This window comes from Sceloporus occidentalis, unplaced genomic scaffold (genome assembly GCF_023333645.1).
Source record: "Sceloporus occidentalis isolate IW3139 unplaced genomic scaffold, rSceOcc1.0.p SCAF_5, whole genome shotgun sequence".
In the NCBI taxonomy this organism is placed as follows: Eukaryota; Metazoa; Chordata; class Lepidosauria; order Squamata; family Phrynosomatidae; genus Sceloporus; species Sceloporus occidentalis.
In genome coordinates this window covers 15,020,936-15,044,171 of record NW_028316985.1, presented here as the reverse complement: position 1 = coordinate 15,044,171, position 23,236 = coordinate 15,020,936, and the positions used below count along the sequence as shown (strand labels likewise).

The 23,236-nt window shown below is 39.6% G+C and overlaps 1 non-coding gene across 1 annotated transcript; it reads right to left on the bottom strand.

The window, feature by feature from the left end:
- Positions 1–17,539: 17,539 nt before the first annotated feature.
- LOC149311682 (U6 spliceosomal RNA) lies at positions 17,540–17,645 on the bottom strand. The gene has a single exon (XR_016281537.1). It is a non-coding gene; the product is annotated as a U6 spliceosomal RNA (small nuclear RNA).
- Between the last annotated feature and the right edge of the window lie 5,591 nt (positions 17,646–23,236).

The following is a 23,236-nucleotide window of genomic DNA, read 5'->3' as shown; positions in this document are numbered from 1 at the left end:
GGTGAGCATTTCTGGAAGCATACACTGCATTTTAACATGCCATTTCCACTAACATTTGCATTTTTATATGCACATTCCCTTATGTATGTATTTTATGCATTTTTTAAAAAAAAATGAAGAACATTCAGGAAACGCCAGATTTTATAGGCATGTAAGAAACTGCCTTATACTTAGTCAGTCCATTGGTCTTAGTACCATCACACTAAATGGCAGAAACTGTCCAGGAGGTCAGGTGACCCAGAATCTGTGCAGGAGTAACATCTGAGTATGCTCCTTCAGGAAGTCTAACTCTAATGTGACCTTCCAGCTTCTTCATTGGAGCTGTTTGTACTTTTATTTCTTTGTCTAGATTATACCTACAAAAGGGAACCAGGGAGAAATGCGATGGACACATCAGCCTCTGATCCCATGTTAGGACAATAAACATTTTTCAATATTGGCACATTTTGAAGATGGGGACTGATGTGTAAGATGACAAACAGTTTAATTCACAAGAGCAACCACTCTCAGCTAATCAGAGAGTCCACCTTCAACATTTTCTTGCTGAAATCCTAGTACTACAGTACATCAGAATTGCTGATGAAAGTTGGCCTTTACCAATGCAGTTGCTAAGCTTTAGTTGATTAAACTTTCAATTAAGACCATCAAAGACTGCAGCTCCAATAAATGGTGCATACATGTTAGTGAAGTTTATGGGCAGCCTCATATGAATTGTCCCAGAAAGAACCAAGGTTGAGCTGCAGAGACCTCCCTCCACTAGTCATGCTGCATTAACTCCAATGACTACCAGGAGACAGACATGACTCTGTAGGATTATGAGAGATTTACAACCTACTGCTGTCTTACTCTGTATGTATCCATTTCTAGAAATAAGACACAATGTTCCAAGGGTATAAAGAACAAACTATATGTTTCAGGTGGAGGGGGAAAGGACCTTCAAGCAAATTCTCTTTATGTAAATTCCTTAAGAAAGTTTATTTTATATTCCCCCCCCCCCCATTCCATACCCCTTCTCAAATATGCACAATTGTGGATGCTGTTGGGTGTGTAGGTTTTATCAGAGGTGGCAGTGTCCAAGCATTCACTTTGTCAAACTCAATGAAGAAAAATAAATGGGCTGAGTTTTTCAAAAGGTAGACATTTAGAAATTTGAAACTATCTTAAGCTCCAAAAGGCAAATGTGAATTTAAGGATTTCATTAAATTTAAACTATTGATTTCAGGGGTAACAGAAACAGTTTCTTGCTCTCGTGAAGATAGCAAACATTGGTATCACTTTGATCGCTTAGAATTTAAGGGCTCATAAGTTCCAACTAGTATTAATTCAGTCAATTTAATGTCACTTTGGACTATTTCTTTCATTTTCTGCATCCACACATCCTTTTTTTTAAAAAAAAATGCATGGTCTACTTTTCCTTATTAATTGTTGTGCGAATGAGGTTATCCCTCTATGCCACATACAACAAGAGTTTTGGCACCTTAAAATGAACAAGAAATCCAGATGGTCTCTTGCTCCCATTCCCCTTTCCACTTTCCATCATCTCTCTCCCACCTTCCACACACATAGAGCAGTTTTGCAAACAGTGGGGACAGATAAGGATGACCTTTTTCCTCATACTCTTTTCCTCTCTCTTCCACTTCCACAGGCATATGTGGATATATATATATATATACGCGCGCGCGCACACACACACACACACACACACACACCGCCTTACAGGTTCAACTTAAAATAAGCTGGACAGGAGGAAAGGGAATGAAAAGGAGAAGACTGCCAGACTAGAAAATGATGGTTAGAATCCTGTGTATCTTTTCATGCAACATAAATTTGTGTGCACTTAACTAAATTGCAGAGGCGCTAAGAAACTGGTTACTGAATTGTGAAAATGTGTAACCAGTGTGCATCGAGAATGCCTGATGCACATTGGGAATGTTTGATGCACACCAGAACCCCCCTTATTGGTTACCCATTGCACATTGGCCCCTTTGCTGGCTCTACTACACAGTTATAAAGCATCAGCCTGCTATTATTATTATTATTATTATTATTATTATTATTATTATTATTATGCTTTATTTATATAGCACTGTAGATTTACACAGTGCTGTACATCCAAACAATAAAATGGATAAAGTAAACCTGCCCATGGTGTACAATTTAAGAAGTAATAGCATAATACATGTACTGAATTCTCCATCTCTGAATCTCTGTTTCCCACACATAGAAGTTTGCTTATAAACATCCAATACTCCAACTAGATTTTGGCTTTTGGGATATTTTTTTAAAACACCCTGCTGGTAGGAACAAAACAGATCAGGAAAGGGGGAGGGAAAGCTTGAAAAATCTTGGGATTACCAATTTATCATCTGGATCATGGAAACTAAAATGATAATCACAGGAATAAAAAACATGATCTCCAAATATATTGGGCCAATCTGGAAGAGCTCTAAATTGATCAGTTAGAATCTACAGTGGAAATTCCAAATGACAGCTTCTGATTCTTCACAAACATTCTGGTACTCTTTGAAAAACAAAACAAAACACCTGCATCCCATTTTACATGTATTTCTTTTGATATATGCATGTTTATATAAATTTCTGCACAACATACATATTTTTGAACATTTCCCATGCTGTAATGATTTTTAGTACTTTCCAATTAACAATATACACATGTTTATGCCCATCTCCTTCTAGTATATATATTTTATATGCATTTTGTTTTGAGAAAAAGTACTACAAAATTCACAAAGAGTGTAAATATAGAAGAATGTGTATGTTCTAGTTTGCAGTTTGATTTGAGAAGTGTGAATCTGGTACATTCATATCAAAATGTATCTGAACAAAAAATCTACCTCCATCCATTGGGGTGATCTTTGAGCCCAAAGGCAAATTTCACTCTTTCTCTTTTTAAATTTAAATTTAAATTTTATTATTATTGTTATTATTATGAATTGAACAAATAAAGTCTAACTAATGTCCTGGATGAGAGAATGTGAAGAAAGAAGTAGAGCATATTTTATATTGAAGACATCAGCTATAGATGCTTAACTGAGATGATTTCACCCTGGTATATGTTCAGATTTTAGTTGTTGGTGGTGTTCTTTCTCCCCTCCCCCCCCAAACTTAATAGAATCAAGAATACAGTTGCTTTAACAATGAGTCACTACTGCTACTCTCTGCTAGGTGTAAATGTGACTGTTGCAATGCTTAGGTGATATTCAGGAGTTTTTCCGGTTGTGGGTTAGAGAGAACTGATTGAAAATCAGACCTAGGCATCTGTCTGGAGCATTCCCAGTTCATCAGCTGCCTTGGAGTTAAGTGGAGTGGGCACTTGATTATCATGAAGGCTGGAATTGGATTGAAGGATCCTACTTCAGGGTGTAATAGAGCTACAAAAGTGCCAGACCTTGGAAGTACCTGGCCCTTGATTGTAGCAGCTTGAAGTGATTTTTAACAAGTACTTGAAGTGACAGAATCAAATGTTCGGTGTGATGAATGGGCTGTTCACGGCAAAATCATTTTGCTCTTTTTCAAGGAAAGATCACGAATACTGAGTTCATGTTCTTGTATGGAGTCAACGCTGGGAGAACATCATACCCATGTAGGCAGAATCTCACAGTCTGACTGACATAAATGTTGAGTCTGAGTGTAAATGTGTTTTTACCAATGTGTGCTATGCCCCAGCATGCATCTGTTTCTACTCAAACCATGGCCAATAGTTGGGGCTAACAATTGGCCAGCTTGCTAGCATGCATGAGAACAAATCACCATGCACTTGCATCCCTCTGTGAATAATATAGAACATAAGTCATGAGAGTGTATGACTGACACTAGCATTGACCTCAAGAATGGGGTAGTTGAATACCCATTGTAGTTCAGGAATGAGCATGCTCTGAAGCCTTCATCCATTTTTCTGTGTTCTAGAGCTCTGGAGCACTGCAGCCACATGGCCATCATTTCTGGCTGGTAGAAGTGACATCACATTACTCTCAGATACCTTTGAGGTGAGAGGGTTTGCTGGTTTGGAGTATGTGTGAATGGTGGTGTGTGTGAAATATAATTTTGAAGCAGAGCTGCTGAAACTGTTTGTTTTCCCCCTGCAGACAAAGGAGGTTATCAGACAAGGGGAACTGGAAATATAATCTGATGGCAATCTGAACGCAATCATGGGATTTAATGTTATTGCGTGATAACCCACTACACACAAATTTGGGCAATGTGAAGTCAGTCCGAAAGCAATCATGTGGTTTCACATTATTGCATGACAGACTGCCACATGCAAATTCGGGCAATGGCATGCTATTTTCAAGCAATGGGGAGCCAGTTCAAATGCAATGCATATTCACGTAATTGTACGAAACTAGTGACTTTAAGTGAATGCATTCTGGCCCCACTTTCTTTTTATTCGAATGTAAGAGAAATTCCTCCCATTTTATAAACTCCAAACATATTTGTTTTCAGTCAATAATAATAATAATAATAAGTAAAGGACTTGGTGGGATCAGTGAGGATACCAATGGCTGCATCGGACCCTCAAAGGCCCATTGACCTTCAGGCTGTACAATCCCTTACCCTAATCTAGCTGCTGTTTACACATCTAAATAGGAGCCCTGGTAGCACAGTGGTTAAATGCCTGTACTGCAGCCATTCACTCAAAACCACAAGGTTGCGAGTTCAAGACCAGCAAAAGGGCCCAAGCTCGACTCAGGCTTGCATCCTTCCAAGGAGGGAGCTAAAATGAGTACCCAGACTGTTGGGGGCAAATTAGCTTACTTGCTGTTCACCGCTATGATCTTTGGAATAGTGGTATATAAATAAAACAAATTATTATTATTATTATTATTATTATTATTATTATTTACAGTGCATGCTGTAATGGACTCTCTAATGGATCTAATGTGATTCCTGGCTAGATGGAACCTATGTGAATGGGTCCTACTCTACGCAAAGAAAAAGGAGAAAGAGGGTAATACTGGCACTGAAAAGTCAAACACAATCAGGAGTGGGTGGGGTGGGGTGGATAGTCTCAAAATCGACTTTTTCTAGAAAAAAATTGTCCCACCAAAATAACTACTTTTGAGTTTTCATCCTCACCATCAACCATCAAATCTAATATGGGGGTGGGGGAATCAAACCAGCAAATATTTAGTATAGTTCTGGTGATAACATATGGAATAGGCTGGAAAAATTAATGTCCACTTACGCTAAAGTAATTTTATTCACCATAGTGGAATGCATCCATGTAAAATGGTCACCTATTAAGAAGTTATAATGTTCCAAGGGTTTTTTTTAATGTAGGAAAAACAGATTGGGGCAAAGTACATTTTTTAAAAAATCATACATATTTGCATAATGACATTAGATGTGAGCGCTAATGAAGAGGCAGTAATAAAGATGGTTGAATTAGCATGATTGAGTGACTTAACATAGTACTTCTGATTCCAAAGTCAGGCATGGCTTTTAAAATTCCACCAGACCTTTTTCTGTGATCTCTTGCAATTTTTCATTTCAAGTTGAACTTTTACTAATTAGAACATCCCCCCCCCCCCCCATCTCATGAGCATGAAACCTCATTGACTGAAGTGTTTACATCAGGATGAATTTCTATTCTAAAATATTTGCACCTGACAAGATTGATAATGAAGAATGTGGGAAGATCATCACTAAAAGAGAACACACAAAACATTATCATTTTACATTATTTAGACTTCCTTTTCAGATAACATCCAGCATCCCATAATACACTATTTAGCACTTATATAACACTTTAAAGCATTCAAAAGCACCACATATCCATTATTTGCTCAACAGTCTTTAGAAGAGCCCTATGAGATAGGTCAATATTATTGTATCTACAGCAGAGAGAAGGAAAGGAGTAATAGAAAATCAAACCACTGAAATGGAATGGAAACAATCAGAGCATAATGTTGCTGCAAAGGGATCAGAGATGAATATGGTGTTGTAGCTCAAAGTGTATATACTTGGTAATAGGATCACTTTAGTCTGGACTGAATAGTCATGTGCATCACATCACTAACTTCAAAATGCAGCCATAGGGATCTCTATTTGTTCGATTGCTGCTACCACCATTTCTGAGGATCTCCCATGCTAAATCTTTCTGCTATTCCACTATCTGTGGGACCTTTTCCTTGATCCCACTTACAATCACCAGTTGTGGGACTGTTAAATGATGTTGTGGATCTTTGTATGTCCACTGCCACTTGTTATATCTTAGTTCTTGCATGTGTGTGAGAGAGAATGTGTTGCATCAATTTCCCTTTTTATAAATGAAGTAAACTAATTCGGAACCTGCCTCTCGAGTTCTTTGGGTTCAAAATCAATATATATATAGTCCCAGCTAATGTTACCCTGGCTGTCTTGCCACTTCCTATTGAACTAAATTAATTTTCTCATTTAATACAATTTGTGGGTATCCTCTCAGAACCCTAGGTTTGGGGGTAATAAGTGAATCCATTCTATTGATAGTCTTGAGTGAATACTCTCCATGAGTCCATTCAAGCCATTCCACCAGTGTTTTAATAACTCCCACCCTACCATAATTTTCAACTTGAAACTATCAACAAAGTAAGTTCTCTTTCTGGACACCGCTGTCAACAACAACAACACCAACAACAACAACAACAACAACAATAATAATTTCTATCCCACCTCTTTGACAAGATCGAGGTGGCTTACATCAATAAAAATCATATAATACAATAAAATAAATCCCACTATCCCCTCCCTCCTTAAAGCAAATCAACATAATAATTACAACATAACAATGACTATAATAAAATACAATTAAAATCATTAAAAATCACAACAAGAACAGGACATCATGGGGTAGTCATTAGAATAGTCCATATCAGTGGGGCGACTGAGTCAGTCATTCAGGGAAGGCTTGTCGGAAGAGATCCATCTTGACAGCCTTTTTAAAGCCGTCAAGGTTGGTAATACAGTCTGCCCTCCCCATATGTGGGGGATCAGTTCTGGACCCCCCCACACACACACCAATGTATGTGGAAAAGAGTATATGCTCAAGCCCCATAGGAAATAATGGGGTGCATGCTCACAGCAGTGCACGGGGTGCACAGCGCGAGTACGTGCCCCATTATTTCTGCCTGGGCTTGCTTTCCACTTGAGCTCAAAGTTGCAGAAGGCAAGCCTGCCTATAAGGAGGGCCAAATGTATGTCAGATCTCCTCCAGCAAGCCATTACACACAGATCACTTGGTCACAGTTTCCCCTGTTATGTTGGGGGTGCACTTTATTTCTAAGGCCCTTATACAGTTGGCCCTCTGTTTTTGCAGAGGATCCATTCTGGACCCCGCCCCCTTGAAAACAGAGGCTCGTGCATATTCAAGACTCATAGGCTTGAATGGGGTGTGCCCCCAGGTGTGTGATTCAGATGCATGTGCCAGGCGTGCGCACCAATGGAAATAGCAGAGGTCACCTCTCCATGGATATTCAAGGGTGCAGATCCCAGATCTGCGAGTTAGGAGGGCAACTGTAGTTATTTATTCTAAAATTGTATTTATCAATATAAATGACTGATAAAGGCATCAAGCTGACTCAGTGCCCAAACACACAGACCAAAATAAAGCTGCTTCAGGTTACTTTGGAAGTGTGCTATTTAAATGATGTATGCATCCTAAGAGGCCGGAAGCTGCATCAAAGCTTGGACTGGAGTGCAGCTTTGGCATAGCTTCTGTCCTCTTAAGATGCGTATGTCATTTAAACAGCATACCTCCAAAGTGACCCAAAGCAGCTTTATTTTGGCCTGTCTGTTCAGGCCCTGAAAAACCTTATAAGCAACATGTGTGCAAGGGCAGGTACAGGCAATCCCAAGCAAGTAATTATAATTCCCTCATATTCCCTTCACAAGTTATGCTTTTAGACCAATTCTGGTTTCTGACAATGCTACAGTCCCTAATCTGTTAGATAAGTGGGGCTTCCTGCATTAGTGTTAGCGGTTATTTATCCAAGTGCAACTTTTGAGGCAAGTAAAAGTTAGCTTCCTTTTCCTCTACTCATTAAACATGATGTGCGGTGTTGTTGGGCCTTCGCCTTTTAGCCACCTCGCTATTGATCTTTCTGATCATGTACAGTGTCCTGTCAGACAAGACAGATAATGACTTGGACTGCTGCAAATGGGACTATATGACATCACACTTTTGAGAGCAGACAACTTAGTAATCTTATCTGCCTTGACAGGTATAAAGGGCATTTCAAAAACTGATTGTATCTGCTGTGATTTTAAGAGGGCTGACGTGCGACAAGGAAAATCTTTACGAATCCCTTTTCCCCAGAGAATAAACTCTTCAAGGGGACAGTGCAATATCATTTCTTTTTTGAGCGCTAAAGAGATTATACAATGCAAAATGTTATTAAGGATTAAGAAAGTGTGTGGCAGGGAGAGAGATGCTATAAAACTGGTCAGTGGGGGTCCAGAAAATTTGCCTTTCACAAGTTCTAAGGAATTTCTGAAACGTGGCTAAAGATTATTATCTATATGAACATCGTTGTGGCAGAATTGAGGATGGCATGGTGATTTTTTTTTTTTACCTCCATTCTCTCAACAAACAATTTGGCTGGAATCCTGTTGGTATCTTACATACGTGAAAGTTTCTTTCCAAAAGTGTTTGGCCTTTTTTGTTAGAGACACAACCTCTGTATTCACTGCAAGGTCACAGAGGTGGAGTTGCACACATGATGCTGTTCCATGTATAGATGTGTTTCATTGTATGTAATACAATCAATGTGTAAATCCAATCTGTATAACCACCCACAGAACAGGTTGGAAATTTTTGTCCAATGCACAACAATGCTTATTAGCTGAAGGTCACTAAAACACTGACAGGTTTTACTCTATGCAACCCTGATATAAGACCTTGGCTAGTGACTTAAAAGCTAAAAACATTTCTACTTGGCTTCACATAATATTGTGTATTTTTTTGAAAAAGAGCAGAAGACAGCATTTTCTGTACAGGAACCATTTTATGCACACAAAAGAAATATTTCTGTACAGAATATTATTTTTTGTGGAGAAAATGCTGCCTCCTACACCAAAAATATTATTTTCTACACAAAAATGCTACATGCATTTTTCCTCCCAGAATACCTCTTGAACTGCATATAGTCTTCTAAAACTGCACGGTTTTGGAAAACTTTCTCCCAGGGAGAAGAAAATTGTTAAAATGACTTGTTGCTTTCGTTCATTTACATTCCTAACTCTGTACAACAACTCCTGAAAGCCTTAGAGGGCTGTGTTTCATGTATCATACAGGAAGGCTATATGGTAGGATGGTGATGATGATGATGATGATGATGATGATGATGATGATGATGATGATGATCCCACCCTTATCCGTCAAAGGCCATAACAGGATACAAAATTCTGTCTTTCCCTATTTTATGGCTGGTAGGAAAAGCTGCCCAGCCATGGCCTGACTCTCTAACTACTATATCACTCTGGCTCTTCTTCTGTTAAATGAGCATATAATTATACACATCACTGACCTTATGGGTTTTAATTGACCTACAAAGTATGATGGCTGTACTTTTTCAACTAAAGCAGGCACTATTCTCTAAACCACAGAAGATGATTGGAAGGCAGTGGTGGATCCATTAAGGCTATGGCTATTGCCAGTCTGATGGAGGTATGAGAATGTTCCTGCAGGAAACATATTTGTCGTCATGCTTTCTGCTAAACTCTATTAACAACCTCCATGGAGAACATGTCTGGTGTGAATATAATTCATCCTGTCATACCCAGCGACTCATTGGTAGTGATTGCATGAAAGCTCATGTAGCGTTTTCACCTCTAGCTTCACCCTCTGTTATAGTACATCACAAACTCATTTAAATAGTGATATTAATGTTTTTAGAGATCACTACAAATGTTCAGGAGCATCGTTGCCGTTAATGTCTCATGGGGGCTGTACTGGAGAGTTTTATCGGCTCAAGGATGAGGTATTTGATGAAGTAATAACAAACTAGCTTTGAATTGTCTTTCATTACCCTTTATCTCTCCTGGGTAGAATATAATCTTATTCGAATTATAATTGCCTCGGTTATCAATGAGGTCTACTATTTATTTACCTGCACCCAGAAATGCAAATGTACATGCATTCTCCTGTTTTAATGTACCTGTAATGAAATTCCCTTTGCTATCAGACTTGTGCATGACAACAAATTACAAACTAGTTACGGGGAAGTGCTATTTGCTCAGCATTAAAAAGACAATGCAAACAAAATAGCTGGCCCCCAAACCTCAAATGTGAGTTGTTTTTCTCTCTCTTTTCTTGAAAATGTGGGTGGATTAAAAAACAAGAGCAAAATCCAATCACTGTAAATAAATGTGTGTGGGTGTAGAGGATGAGCATAACAATATATAGCCAGAATATTGTAGTAAAAGTTCAAAAAGCAATGGATTCATACAACCAGAATGGAAATTCAATAGATTGTTTCCCTCCATGATTAACTCCTCCTCTTCCTCCTTCCTCTTCTTATTTTTATATCCCCACCTTCCTTCCAAAATTGGGACTCAAGATGGCTTACAGTTTAAAAGAACAATATACTTTAAAACATACAAATGGATTTGAGGGTACACTAGGGAGAGATGTCCCTAACTGGAGCCAAATAATGGAGGAGAAAGTGTTGGGGATTGTGAGAGATAATATTTTATTGACAAGGAGAGTAATTAGTATTCCCAAGCAGAAGGTGAGCAATAACCGGTCTCACCCCCTCCCAACACACAAAGTCTAACAGAGAAATAAAGCATATTTGATCTTCCTTGGTAAAAATATATTACTTACTACTTACAAATGCTAAGATTCTCAAAGTATCTCATGGTGAGAGGCTTTTTATCATGTATTCCTCAAATACGGAGGAGAGAGTCAGAGAACTGAGAACTACAAAATGGAGGATGAATAAACTCAGACTAACTAATATGGAAACAGAGGATGTGATTAAGACCAACAAACATACTGAAGAATAAATGCTATGATTAAACTCTAAAAAAGAGACATACAAACTAGCAATGGCTGAGTATAGGAATGCTAAAGTTGTTACTTCTAACAGAAATGTTGCAGGACCTTCTTAATACTATCTACAGTATAAATCTGGTTGACATAAGAAAGTTGTCACTTCTCAGTTTGTCATATCTATGAGACACAGTCAAAGACCAGATGACAAAAGGACAGACTTCTCTAGCATCTCATTTCTGTTTTCTTCTTGGTTTTAGACCTTTTTCATTTTCCATAGGAAACCATTTCAGTATTTGTTTACTGAGAATATATATACATTGTAAGATGGCCAGATGCAGAAGAAGACATTAGCCCCTTTACTAGTGGGTAAAAAATAATTTTCACTTTGTGTGATTTCATGCAAATTACATCTGTGGAAATTCCCCTTTTGCACAACTATTAATGATGAAAGGACATTGACCTCTTTTGCTGATGATACACAGGCCTTCTCCATAACTAGCAGAAATAACAACATTTGTGTTTATCTTTAATTTAGTGTAGTTTGGGCCTGTCTGGATGAATGAGAGGCAATTAAACAATGTCCCTGGACTGACAGACTTGAACCAAAGACAGACTAAAGGTTCATTGAACAGGTTTGGGGAAGACACTCTAACATAGCTCATAGCTTGTGAAGTTATCTTCACAATAGGAGATCCCCATTTACCCTACCACTGTTCCTCCAAGAAAGTATGAGATGAAAATACAGTTCACATCTTTCAGAGTACCTCACCACAAAGTTTAATTAAAATGTAATACTCTTCAATTTTCCTAATTTGGCAGGGATAGTTCTGATTAACCCTCCCCACTTTTCCAGATGCTTTTAAAATATCCTAATTTCTCACTCCTCCTCCCACTTTCCCACTTTGTCCTCAGTTTACTCGCACTGCTGCAAAATGATTTCAAGGTACCAAAGTAGTTTGCACTCGTCGTTTGTGTGTAGGTATGAATAACCAACAGTAAGGGGCACTAAGCTGAAGAACCAGCATTGCCCAAAGACGACTCCGACGGTCATGTAGCCAACATGATTATTCCAGACTTTTGCCATCTGGACCATACTCTGGTAAAGCTTGGACACATGTACCTTTTTTTTCCTCTGTGCAATGTTGGAAGACATATGTGATATATGTGTGCATAGGGTTAGAAGGACTCTGTTTCCCCCCAAAAAGAAGTATAATTTAAAATCCTAATGTTTTCCAAAATTCCTTGGTAGTTTTTCTCAGGAGTGGATTTGCAGCTCTTCCCTACTGTGAATCATTAAACTGCAAGTGCAGTTTCTCAGCGAATAATGATTAGCCTTCGTTCTCACTCCAGCCACCCAGATTGTCCATTGGATCCTCTTGGACAAGGAGAAGTCTTTAAAAGAATTCCTATTCCAGTTGAGCTTTGCTTGATCAGCAAGGTCTTGAACTCTTGTGGGTTTCTTTTTGCTTGGTGATGGTTTGGCCTTGATTCCGGGTTTAGTTCTGACTGCACTTTGGTCCTTATCTGGTCTTATGGCCTCAGATTCCTGACTCCTCATTTCTGACCCTTGGCCCATCCCAGACTGGCACCTATGGCCTAGTCTGGTGAGTTACACATAGTCTTGTCAGACCCATATAGGACAGGGGGGGGGACTTCACACAGAACCTCATATATCAAACTGAGGAATATTAATGGAATAAATATTTAATAAGAATTTTAGGATCACTTTAAAAATGGCTGTTTTAGTCCAAAGGTTTATCTTTCATTCCCAAACAGACATGTGTGGTATAGAGTATTAGCCTTGAACCAGTGATCCCATTGAAGAGGTTGCTGTCTCACATTGAAATGAAAATTAATTAGTGATAGCCTTTGCCACCCCTTCTAAAGCTCCTGTAATATGTGAAACCCCTGTAATATGTGAATGGTTGTTTTGATATAATTGACAGAGACATCCCTTTTTCATGAATTGAATTTCTAAGAGATTTGTGAAAGCTGCCTTTTGGGTCACAAGGCTGGACTTTATTCACTTAATCAGTCATCCTTACTTGATTAATAGACTTTTTAAACAGAGTCATATATTAATAATGTAGGCTTTAACTGGGCACCTCGATCAAAGAGCAGATTTTAGCAGTTGATTGGTTTGTATCCTCTAGGCCTGTGATAAATGTCTAGAGATTTCTTGTAGTCATTCCCCTGTCTGGTCTTCCCCCTCCACATTTCATTCTGATACTCATTTCAGGCCTTGGAACTGTGATATGAATATTTAACTGAAGCAATAATTCAGTACTTATTCTCCAAGGCAGAGATCACAAGGAGAACAGCTTCTCATTCAATGCAAAATTTCCTTTCTTACCATATTCAGTACAAGTGGAGAATGAGATGATATACAGGTAGGAGAGGCAAGAGACTAGGGCTTTTTTGAAAGGCAACAACAGCGTTTTGCTACATCTAGATTGGAGAGGCCGGGACTATGCCAGTTTTGAAGTTCCCACTCCTGTCTGTTAACATTTTATGATTACCCATAAGAGTTCAAATGAGTGATTCACTTTGTTTCTGCTCCATGCCATTCACACATAACCATCAGTAAACCCATTCCTTATCTTTCCACATTGATATAGGTTTTTTAAAAAAAACAAAAAGCATATTCACCTTTGTTTCAGATTATCTCATCATAGGGTTTTCATGGTAAAAGATATTCAGTAAAAGAGATACCACTGCTACCTTCTATATGCAGCACTAACAAGTGTTACCTATTGTGTCACTGCTGTTGCCTCTGAGGGATTGTCCACCAGTGTCACCCTCCACTATTGTTGTTGTCCAGTAGCTATTTGGCACATTTAGTTTGACTCCTCAGCAAAAACCTGTCTGATGTGGGAGACCCTAGTAGCAGTACTAACATCAACATAACCTTTTACCTCACAGGAATGCACAGTCTTGCCATTAAGGGAAGAAATGACTACAGATGATTTGCAAAACTTTAAAGCAGACAATGAAGACATAGAAATAGTTAAAGATTTCCCATACTTTGGCTCAGTCATTAATCAGAATGGAGATTGCAGTCAAGAAATAAGAAGACATTGAAAACCCGGAAAGGCAAATTTGCAGGAATTAGACTAGACCCTCAAATTGTCCATGCCATTGTATTTCTGATTTCATAGAATCATAGAGTTGAAAGAAATCTCAAGGTACATCCAGTCCAACCTCCTGGCACACAGGACCACACATCAATTCATTTGAAATGTGGTGCTGGAGGAGAGTTCTGCCAATACCATTTGTCATTGTGTGCTTTCAAGTCATTTCTGACTTAAGGAGACCCTAAGGTGAACCCATCACAGGGTTTTCTTGGCGAGACTTATTCACATGAGAGTTTTGCCTTTGCCTTCCTTTGAGGCTGAGAGTGTGTGTGGATATTATAGACCACCCCCCCCCCAAAAAAAAAAACCCAATAACTAGGTCAATGAGCAAATCAAGCCTGAACTCTCCCTGGAAGCCAAGTGAACTAAGCTGAAGTTGTACTTCGTACATATCTTGAGAAGATATGACTCATTAGAAAATAAAATAATGCTTGGACATCTAGAAAGCAGAGAGAAAGCGGAGGGCTACATTACAGGTAGATAGAATGAATCATGGAAGTCACAGCCCTGAATTTGCAAGACATGAACAGGGCTATTGACAACAGGGTGACTGAGAGGTCTCTTATTCATAAAGACATGAATGACTAGTTGTAACCGACTGCAGGAAGCAGTGCTCATCTCCGTTTCTAAGCCGAAGGACTGCTCTGGTGGTCATGTGGCCAGCATGACTGCACCAAACACTGTTACCTTCCTACTGCTTCCAAACAGCTAGGTTGGCAGAAGCTGGGACTAGTGATAGGAGCTCACCCCATCATGCAGCACTTGGGCCTCGAACTGCCTACCTTCCAATCTTCTGATCATCAGAACTGGCATCTTAACCACTAAGACATCACATCCCTCTCATCCATAGGGGCAACATAAATCAAAGTCAACTTGTTGGCAATTAACAACAATTAATAACAATAGTGTTCATATTTGCCTAAATTCTATTATGAGGAGGGACTCATTCAAAAGATTATTCAATAGTGTGTCAACATGTGGCCAAATCCCATTGATTCTTTGGGTTTATTCTAGTTGGGACCAAAAACAGGATATATTCTACTCCATGTATTTTCTTTCAAAAATGCATTTGTAAGTATATTTTCTCTCAAAACATACATATTAATGAATTCTGGCATATTTCCTATCCAAAATGTGCATCAGAACATTTGGGAAGAATCAAAGGTTCTGAAATACTGTGTTCCAGTAAGCATTTTAATCCAGGATGATCAGATCAGTTTGGATGGGATTGGATTTGCCAAAGTTTGGTTTACAAAATAATACAGATATCCATGTGCTGCTATTATATAGGGATTTGGACTTTCTCTATTCCATAACTAAACCCATAGCTGGCTTTTAAGTCTAATATGCTGGCATGAATTTTGTGTTCGTTTTGGGAATGGTAGCACACAAGACTCATGCTGCATCTACACTACAGAATTATTGCAGTTTGACATTGTTTTAATTGCCATGGCTGAATGCTATGGAATGCTATGGATTCCAATGCTATGGAATTCGTGGATTTTAGTTATTTGAGCTACGTAGCATTCTCTGTCAGAGAGCTCTGCTGCCACAACAAACTACAAATCCCAGGATTCCATAGCATGGAGCCATAGCAGTTAAAGTGATGTCAAGCTGTATTATTTGTGCAGTGTGTCAGCAGGTTTAGTTACCATACTATGTAATATTGGTACTGAAAAAGTACATAGGATTCCATGTCTGAAATGTAACATTTAGTCATTTCAAATTATCACCAGAGGCTCAAACTCTGCACAAACTGGGATCAAACTGGATGTGAAAGACTAGGTTGCTTAACTTTTATTTCACTAGACTGTAGATCATGGCATAATAACATCATTCATCCGGACTGAAATAGCAACTTGATATGTGGTGCCTCCCATCTTATGTGCTGTCAAGAAAGGAAATATAGCTCCATTTGAATTTTCTGTTGGAGGGCAACAAAAGGTCACCACTCTGTCTTTTCACATCTTGACCCTTTTGGAGTCCAAAGTGCCCTTTCTGAGTTATTAGTTTGATATTTGGTTGATTCATTCATTACAAATTGCTGGTTAAGGAAAGAAAAGGAAAAGCTGACATTTCCTCCATAGGTCACTGAAAAAACCCATCATCCTAACAACTTACTGTAGTTATGTTAATTTCTTCCCATGAGTTTCCATTGATGTTAACAAGGTTTTCCATTTATAGAAGTGAGAGGTTCTTGGGGCAGCTATATCTACTAGGAAAGGTTTTTGCCAGCTGTTCAAGGAGAAAATATTTCCAATATTATGAGTTAGAACAATGCCCACTAATTACCTGGAAGCCTGTTATTACCTTTCCATTGGCAGAGAAGTGTTTTGGATGAGTTCATGAATTTGGCTTCATTCAAAACAACAAATTAGTGTCAGATTGTCAGAACTGAGCCACCGACAGTGGCCCAAACTGGGATAGACATGCACCGAATCAAGAAACTAGAGTCAAGGGCATCCTTGACAGAAAGTCACAATCAATAATGAAATCAAGAGACAACACCAAAGAGCACAATGGAATTCAAGGACAAAGAACAATCAGTCCTCAAGAAGACCAAGAGTCCACACTTCACAATTACAGCATCTTGGTGCCATGTAGCTCTATTTTATGGAAACTTGGGTTTGTAGTTTGGTGGAAAGACATTAATTCCCCTGAAGTACTGCTCTCTAGCAGAATAGCAATAGTAATAGCAATAGCAAGTACTTTTCTATATCACTTATTGAACTAGCACTCCCTAAGCTGTTTACAATGTGTAAGCCAATTACCCCCAACAAGCTGGGTACTCATTTTACCGACCTACAAAAGGATGGAAGGCTGAGTGGACCTTGGAGTCCTGCCTGGGATCGAACTCACAACCTTGTGATGGCAGTACCAGCATTTAACCACTGCATCACCAGGGGTCTATGCCTCTTCTGAAATTACAAAATCCTGGGCTTCCATATGATGGAGTCATGACAGTGGAAGTGGCATGAAGATGGTAAGACTGTGCAGTGTAGACATACACTCCAAGTTGTATAGCAAAACTGAACTAGAACAGGAAGTCCTCTTATACTTTTACCTGTCCAAAGGCTAACCTGACTGGGTGATTTCAATCATGACTTGTGATCTGTTCAAAGCAAAGCTATCCAGACAGTAGACTTTTATGTATGTATGTACGTATGTATGTATGTATTACCTCACCTTTCTCCTAACAGGAGACCCAGCTTTGCTTTCTCTTACACTGTCCCGCCTGATATTGAAAGGGAAATCCACTCTGCTGGTGGATTCTATCAATGGGTTGAAATAATTTTATCTAATTAATTAAATGAAAGAAATAGAGTTAATTATTTAATATTAATCTATTAATTAATTAGTATTAAGTAATTAAATCTATTTCTTTCATCTCCAGTAGCCATACTTCCCTGGATGAGCTACAGTATGCTTCCTGAATTTGCATGGCATCTTTGCACAGGTGCAACACTAATCTTTTCCCTTTCATTCCAGTTTTAGAATATGCTCTGCCAAGAGAGAACACTAAGGTTGGTGATTAATGTTAATTAAATTTTCTCCCATAATGCCAGAGTCTTTGGTCAATAGATACAAGATGATTTGGGAGGGGGCAGGAAACCTTTCATACTGCCTCTCCCTCCCCCTGCTTCATTCCATCCTCCTCATGCAACCTTCTTCAGTTTTAGACTTGTCCATCTTTTTCTGTCTGTGGCAGATAAAAATCTTCCAGGTCAACAATATCAATAGTTTTTATTACAGAAAGCTGATACTATCAGCATCCTATCTGTCTATTTAATTAGAATCCTAGAAGGATGTAGTATGTTGTTCCAGCTTTAGGCTCTTGGACAAATGGGTAGAGGGAGAAAAAAAACCTCCATTTTAGGAGAGAACTCTTAAAGGACAATGCCACCTCTCTCCTTTTTCTAAATGGACACATTCCTTTTGCAGATCTCAGGAAAGAAACCATTATTAAGATTATTGTGAATGGGGATGACTAAGAATTCATAATAATGTGGATCCAGAGCATCCTTTCCATTTGCAAGAGGGACAGAACACCTGTAGAAATACTGTATAGAAAAGGGGCAATATCCCCCCCCCCCCCGTTTCTCTTTCTTTCTGTAGCTTCCTCCTGGCACCTGTCCCATGCCACCTCCCATACAGTTCTGGAAGGAATCATAGAATCATAGAGATGGAAGAGACCTCAAAGGCTATCAAGTCCAACCCCTGCCATGCAGGAATATACAATTAAAAGACCCCTGACAGATGGCCATCCAGCCTCTCTTTAAAATCCTCCAGAGAAGGAGACTCCACCATACTCCAAGGGAGTGTATTCCACTGTCAAACAGCTCTTACTGTCAGGAAGTCCTTCCTAATGTTGAGGTGGAATCTGTTTTCTTGTAATTTGAACCCATTGCTCCAGGTCCTATTCTCTGAAGATGCAGAAAACAAATTTGCTCCATCTTCAGTATGGCATCCATTCAAATATTTATACATGGCTATCATCTCACCTCTTAACCTTATCTTCTCCAGTAATCTTTGACTAAACTAGATGACAGGAAACTTAATATTAGGATGCCATTGCTAGTGGTGGACACTGCCCAAATGCATCATCATCATCATCATCATCATCATCATCATCATCATCATCATCTCCTCTGTTGATGCCCAAGATCAGGATTCAAGGCAGTTTACAAATTAAATGTCTTACTGCACTTCTCATTATACTATGTTAATCTGTTCCAGCCATTTGTAATAGGGTTGCTAAATGTAGATGAACTGTACTGCACTTTGCTGCCTTTCTGTAGTAATCTTATCATTCATGTGCTCCACAAACAGATTTCTCATCTGTAGTACTTCCCATATACTACCCCTCACTTAACAATTGGTCCATGAAACTGTTAAACTGTGATGCTAAAAATGGAAAATGCTATAATAGTATGATGTTACGATGGCACAATTACATGAAATTAAACATGCCACAAAAGTTCACCACAAGTCATCTCTGGATTTCCAGCACAGATCTCCTGGGGGAACTTTGAGAGAGGAATACGTTGGCCACACTCACATCCCATCCATGAATGGAGTTTTAATGGAAGGAAACACAATGGGTGTTCCACAACACAAAAGGTCACTGTTCGGTAGTGAGAAAAGGGGTCATTAATGGATTGTTTTTGTGTGAAAAAAGGCATATTTGCAATGATGCCATGACATCAACAACATCATGTGGTAAAGCATATCTTGTGGTACCAGTGTGTCACTATTATGCTACAACAACATGGTGTGATAAGGCCCTATAATGCAATATAGTCAAAAACATAACAAGATCAAAATCAAAATTAAATTAAAATATCAACAACATTTAAAAATTATTTAACATATGCAATTCAGTGAAAAGGCAGTGCAGTTGAAATGGTGCAACACCTTCCTTAAAAGCCTTCAGTTCTCAAAGGCCTATCAGAATAAGAATATTTAAAAACAAAATTGCCTGCCAACCAAAGGAGAGCAAAGAGGGGGCCATTCTAGCCTCCAGTGAGTTCAAAAATCTAGATGCAGTCACTAAAAAAGCCCTGTCTCATGTCCTCACTGTTCCTGTGAAAGTAGGACTACTAAGAGAAGAGCCTCTTCTATGAACCTCAGGGCCCATACAGGCTCATATGGGGAGATACGGAATGTCACAAAGTTTGAACTGAAGCTGAGAATGACTAGCAAGACCCAAACCTTATCTTTTATTGAGGTGGCATGCTGGTTTGCTTCTTTCCCATTGTGCAAGCAAAATAAGGCCCGCTTTGTTATTGTTTTTCCTTTTTCTACTTGACAGTGTTAACCAGTTGGATATCACAATAAGCAAACAATTGGTGGAGGATCCATGGTTTACTCAGCATAAAAGTGATCAGGAAGTGTGTGCCAGCATGTTGCCTTGTGACTCAATGACTCAGAATTGAAAAGAATAATGTCAGCTGTTAGCTCCCATTACTGAGTTGGTGAACAGATTATGGATTTGGGTCTAAATATTAAAGGAACTTTCTAAGGCACTGAATCTGTCTGGGTGGGTGAAAGTGTCCAATGGCTGGGAGAGTCCTTTTACATTTTTCTGAGTAATCCCCCGAGCATATCCACCAATCCATTGTCATGGAAGCCACTAGCTCACTGGCATTTCATAAGGATATGGACCTAGTTAACCTACCAACAGCAAACCCAGAAAAATTCTGTGGACATTATGACACCAGCCTTGTGTCTCGTGGCAAATGCATTATGAAAGGAAACAGGAACGTGTATCTTTGGAAATGTTTCTTAACACTTTTGTCTTCTTTTGTGCAACTGCACTGCTTTGAAACTTCCCTGGGTGTGAAAAGTCTCTTTGCTGCAGTCCTGGCATTACAGCAATCAGTGCCACTACTGGTTTGATAATTTTGGCAAAAAGCTTTAAAATTATTTTTATTTTGCTGTAAGTATGCAAACACAGCAAAGATATTTTTTTAAATAATACACCCCCAAATACACAGGGTTATCCTGTTTTGGAATAGCAAGTCGGAGGGGGAGTGAGCAGGAGAATGAAGCCCCTCCCTGCCACATGACTGCTGTAATGCCAGAATCAAAGCAAAGAAACTTTTTGTACCCATGCAGCTGCACAATAATAACAATTAGAGCTACTGATGGGTTTTGCCCATCAATAAGAAGATGCACTATCAATACTAACAGAATGCAGGCCAGTAGCAGATGACCATTGTATGATAAGTACTGGCCAAAGATGTTTTTGTCTTGCTAAAATTCTGCTTTATAGCTTTGTATGTTAAAGTCCAACGTGTGGATGAAATGAAAGGAACCTAAGGCCTGTTACAGACTGCCAAAATAAAGCTGCTTTGGGTCTCTTTGGAGGTATGCTGTTTAAATGATGCATGCATCCTAAGAATCCGGAAGCTGCACCAAAGCTGCACTCCAGTGCTTAGGAATGGAGTGTGGCTTTGGCGCGACCTCCGGACTCTTAGGACCCATGTATCATTTACGGGTTGTTCCCACTTAAGATTTGAAACGATTTAAAATACAACGTTTTTAATAAAATCGATTCAAAATAACACTGTTCTTATCCCGCTATCCGATTCGCTTTGTTCATCGTTCCCATCTGTTTGTTTAAATCGAAGTTTTTACCTGCAAGCGTTCCTACTTGGCATGAAATCGGTGTTTAAATAAAGCGATTCTTCTCCTCCATACCTTATTTGGAGCTGTCAATCAATAGTACGTCAGAATGACGTAACGTTAATCCGGAATATTTGGAAGCGATTTACCTTTTGGCATCGTTTCCATTTCATTGACAGCCAGGGAGAATCCCTTCAGAGAGCACAGAGATAATGAAGGAGGCTGCTGGCAATAAGCGAAGCTCTTTCCAGAGGAACTATGGGATAGGATTTGGAGGGCAGCATCCTTTCTCCCAAGACAGCCAGGGAAAATCCCTTCAGAGAGCACAGAGATAATGAAGGAGGCTGCTGGCAATAAGCGAAGCTCTTTCCAGAGGAACTATGGGATAGGATTTGGAGGGCAGCATCCTTTCTCCCAAGACAGCCAGGGAAAATCCCTTCAGAGAGCACAGAGATAATGAAGGAGGCTGCTGGCAATAAGCGAAGCTCTTTCCAGAGGAACTATGGGATAGGATTTGGAGGGCAGCATCCTTTCTCCCAAGACAGCCAGGGAAAATCCCTTCAGAGAGCACAGAGATAATGAAGGAGGCTGCTGGCAAAAAGCGAAGCTCTTTCCAGAGGAACTATGGGAGAATCCATTCAGAGAGCCCAGAGATCAATGAAGGAGGCTGCTGGAAAAGCAGGGAGGGAGCACTCTTCCCAAAGATTCTCTTTCCAGGGTTGGAGGAGAAGGCAGATTCCATTTGAGAAATGGAGGGAGAAAGGCTCTATCCCCCCCCCCCCCCATTGATCAGAGCCCTTCCTTGCCTGGGTGAGATCAGATGCCTCCTCGCGAGGAGCCTTCCCTTCCCTGTCTGGGCGAGATCAGTGCCCAAGCGGGCAGGGAATGTCTCCTCGCGAGGAGCCATCCCTTCCCTGCCTCTCCTCCGTTAGAAATGGGCTCTCCCCACACAGAGGGGAGGTTGCAATCCACCGGGGGAAGCCTTGAGCAGCCGGGACTTCAGGTGTTTAAAGTGCTGAAGAGATTAAGCGCCTGTAAACCATTAAAATAAAAAATAAAAATAATCCTTATCTCTTATTGAAAGACCGCAGCGGACAAAGGGGTGAGGGAAGCAAAAATGGCGACAGCCATGACGGATGGGGACAGAAAGGGCAACTCCCCCAAGGACAGCCCCATCGCACTCCGCTCCTCCCATCCATCTAACGCTTTCAAAGGCTGTCGTTCCTATTTAAATGCTCCGGTTCCTAAATCGAATCAATGGAAAAATGTAGGTCAGACCCTAGTGTTTTTTTAACACGTGTTAAATGAGGAAAGCTCGAATCAAAATTTTATTCCGCTCTACAATTCGATTTGTAGTGGAGACGATTGCGGGTTGCTCTAGAACCGTTCTAGGTTTAAATCGGATCCTAATAGGAACGCCACTCCTTGGATTCGATTCAGAACGCGGGGTTTCACCTAGTGAGAACAACCCGTTAAATAGCATACCTCCAAAGAGACCCGAAGCAGCTTTATTTTGGCAGTCTGTAACAGGCCAAAGTGTCCTTATCTTTGCTGGGTCACACTCACAAAAAAACTTCTACTATGGTCTTTTAAGTTACTTTCCTGTTTGCATGTGGAAAGCCCAGCTAGGAAGGACTTTTTTTCCTTCAGTGTATCATGCTAGTATTGAAATTATGGAAGTGTACTTCTAGTTTCTGAATGAGCAAGTTTCACCTTCACTAAAATACAAGGTATTTTGCACATATTTTAAATTACTTTCCCCTCTCTTGTTCATTGCCACTTCCTCAAAGCTGGCTGTTAACTGCAACATAAAGAATTCTTTTGTTCCCATCTTCATCTTGCTACCCCATCCATCATGTAAGCCCTTTGCAAGTGACACTAATAAGTATCTCAGTGGCCTGCAAGATGATGTGAGATTTTATTGCAACAATGTAGGAGACTAGACATCTGAAGTTAAGGCACCTTTAACTCTCATTGGCTT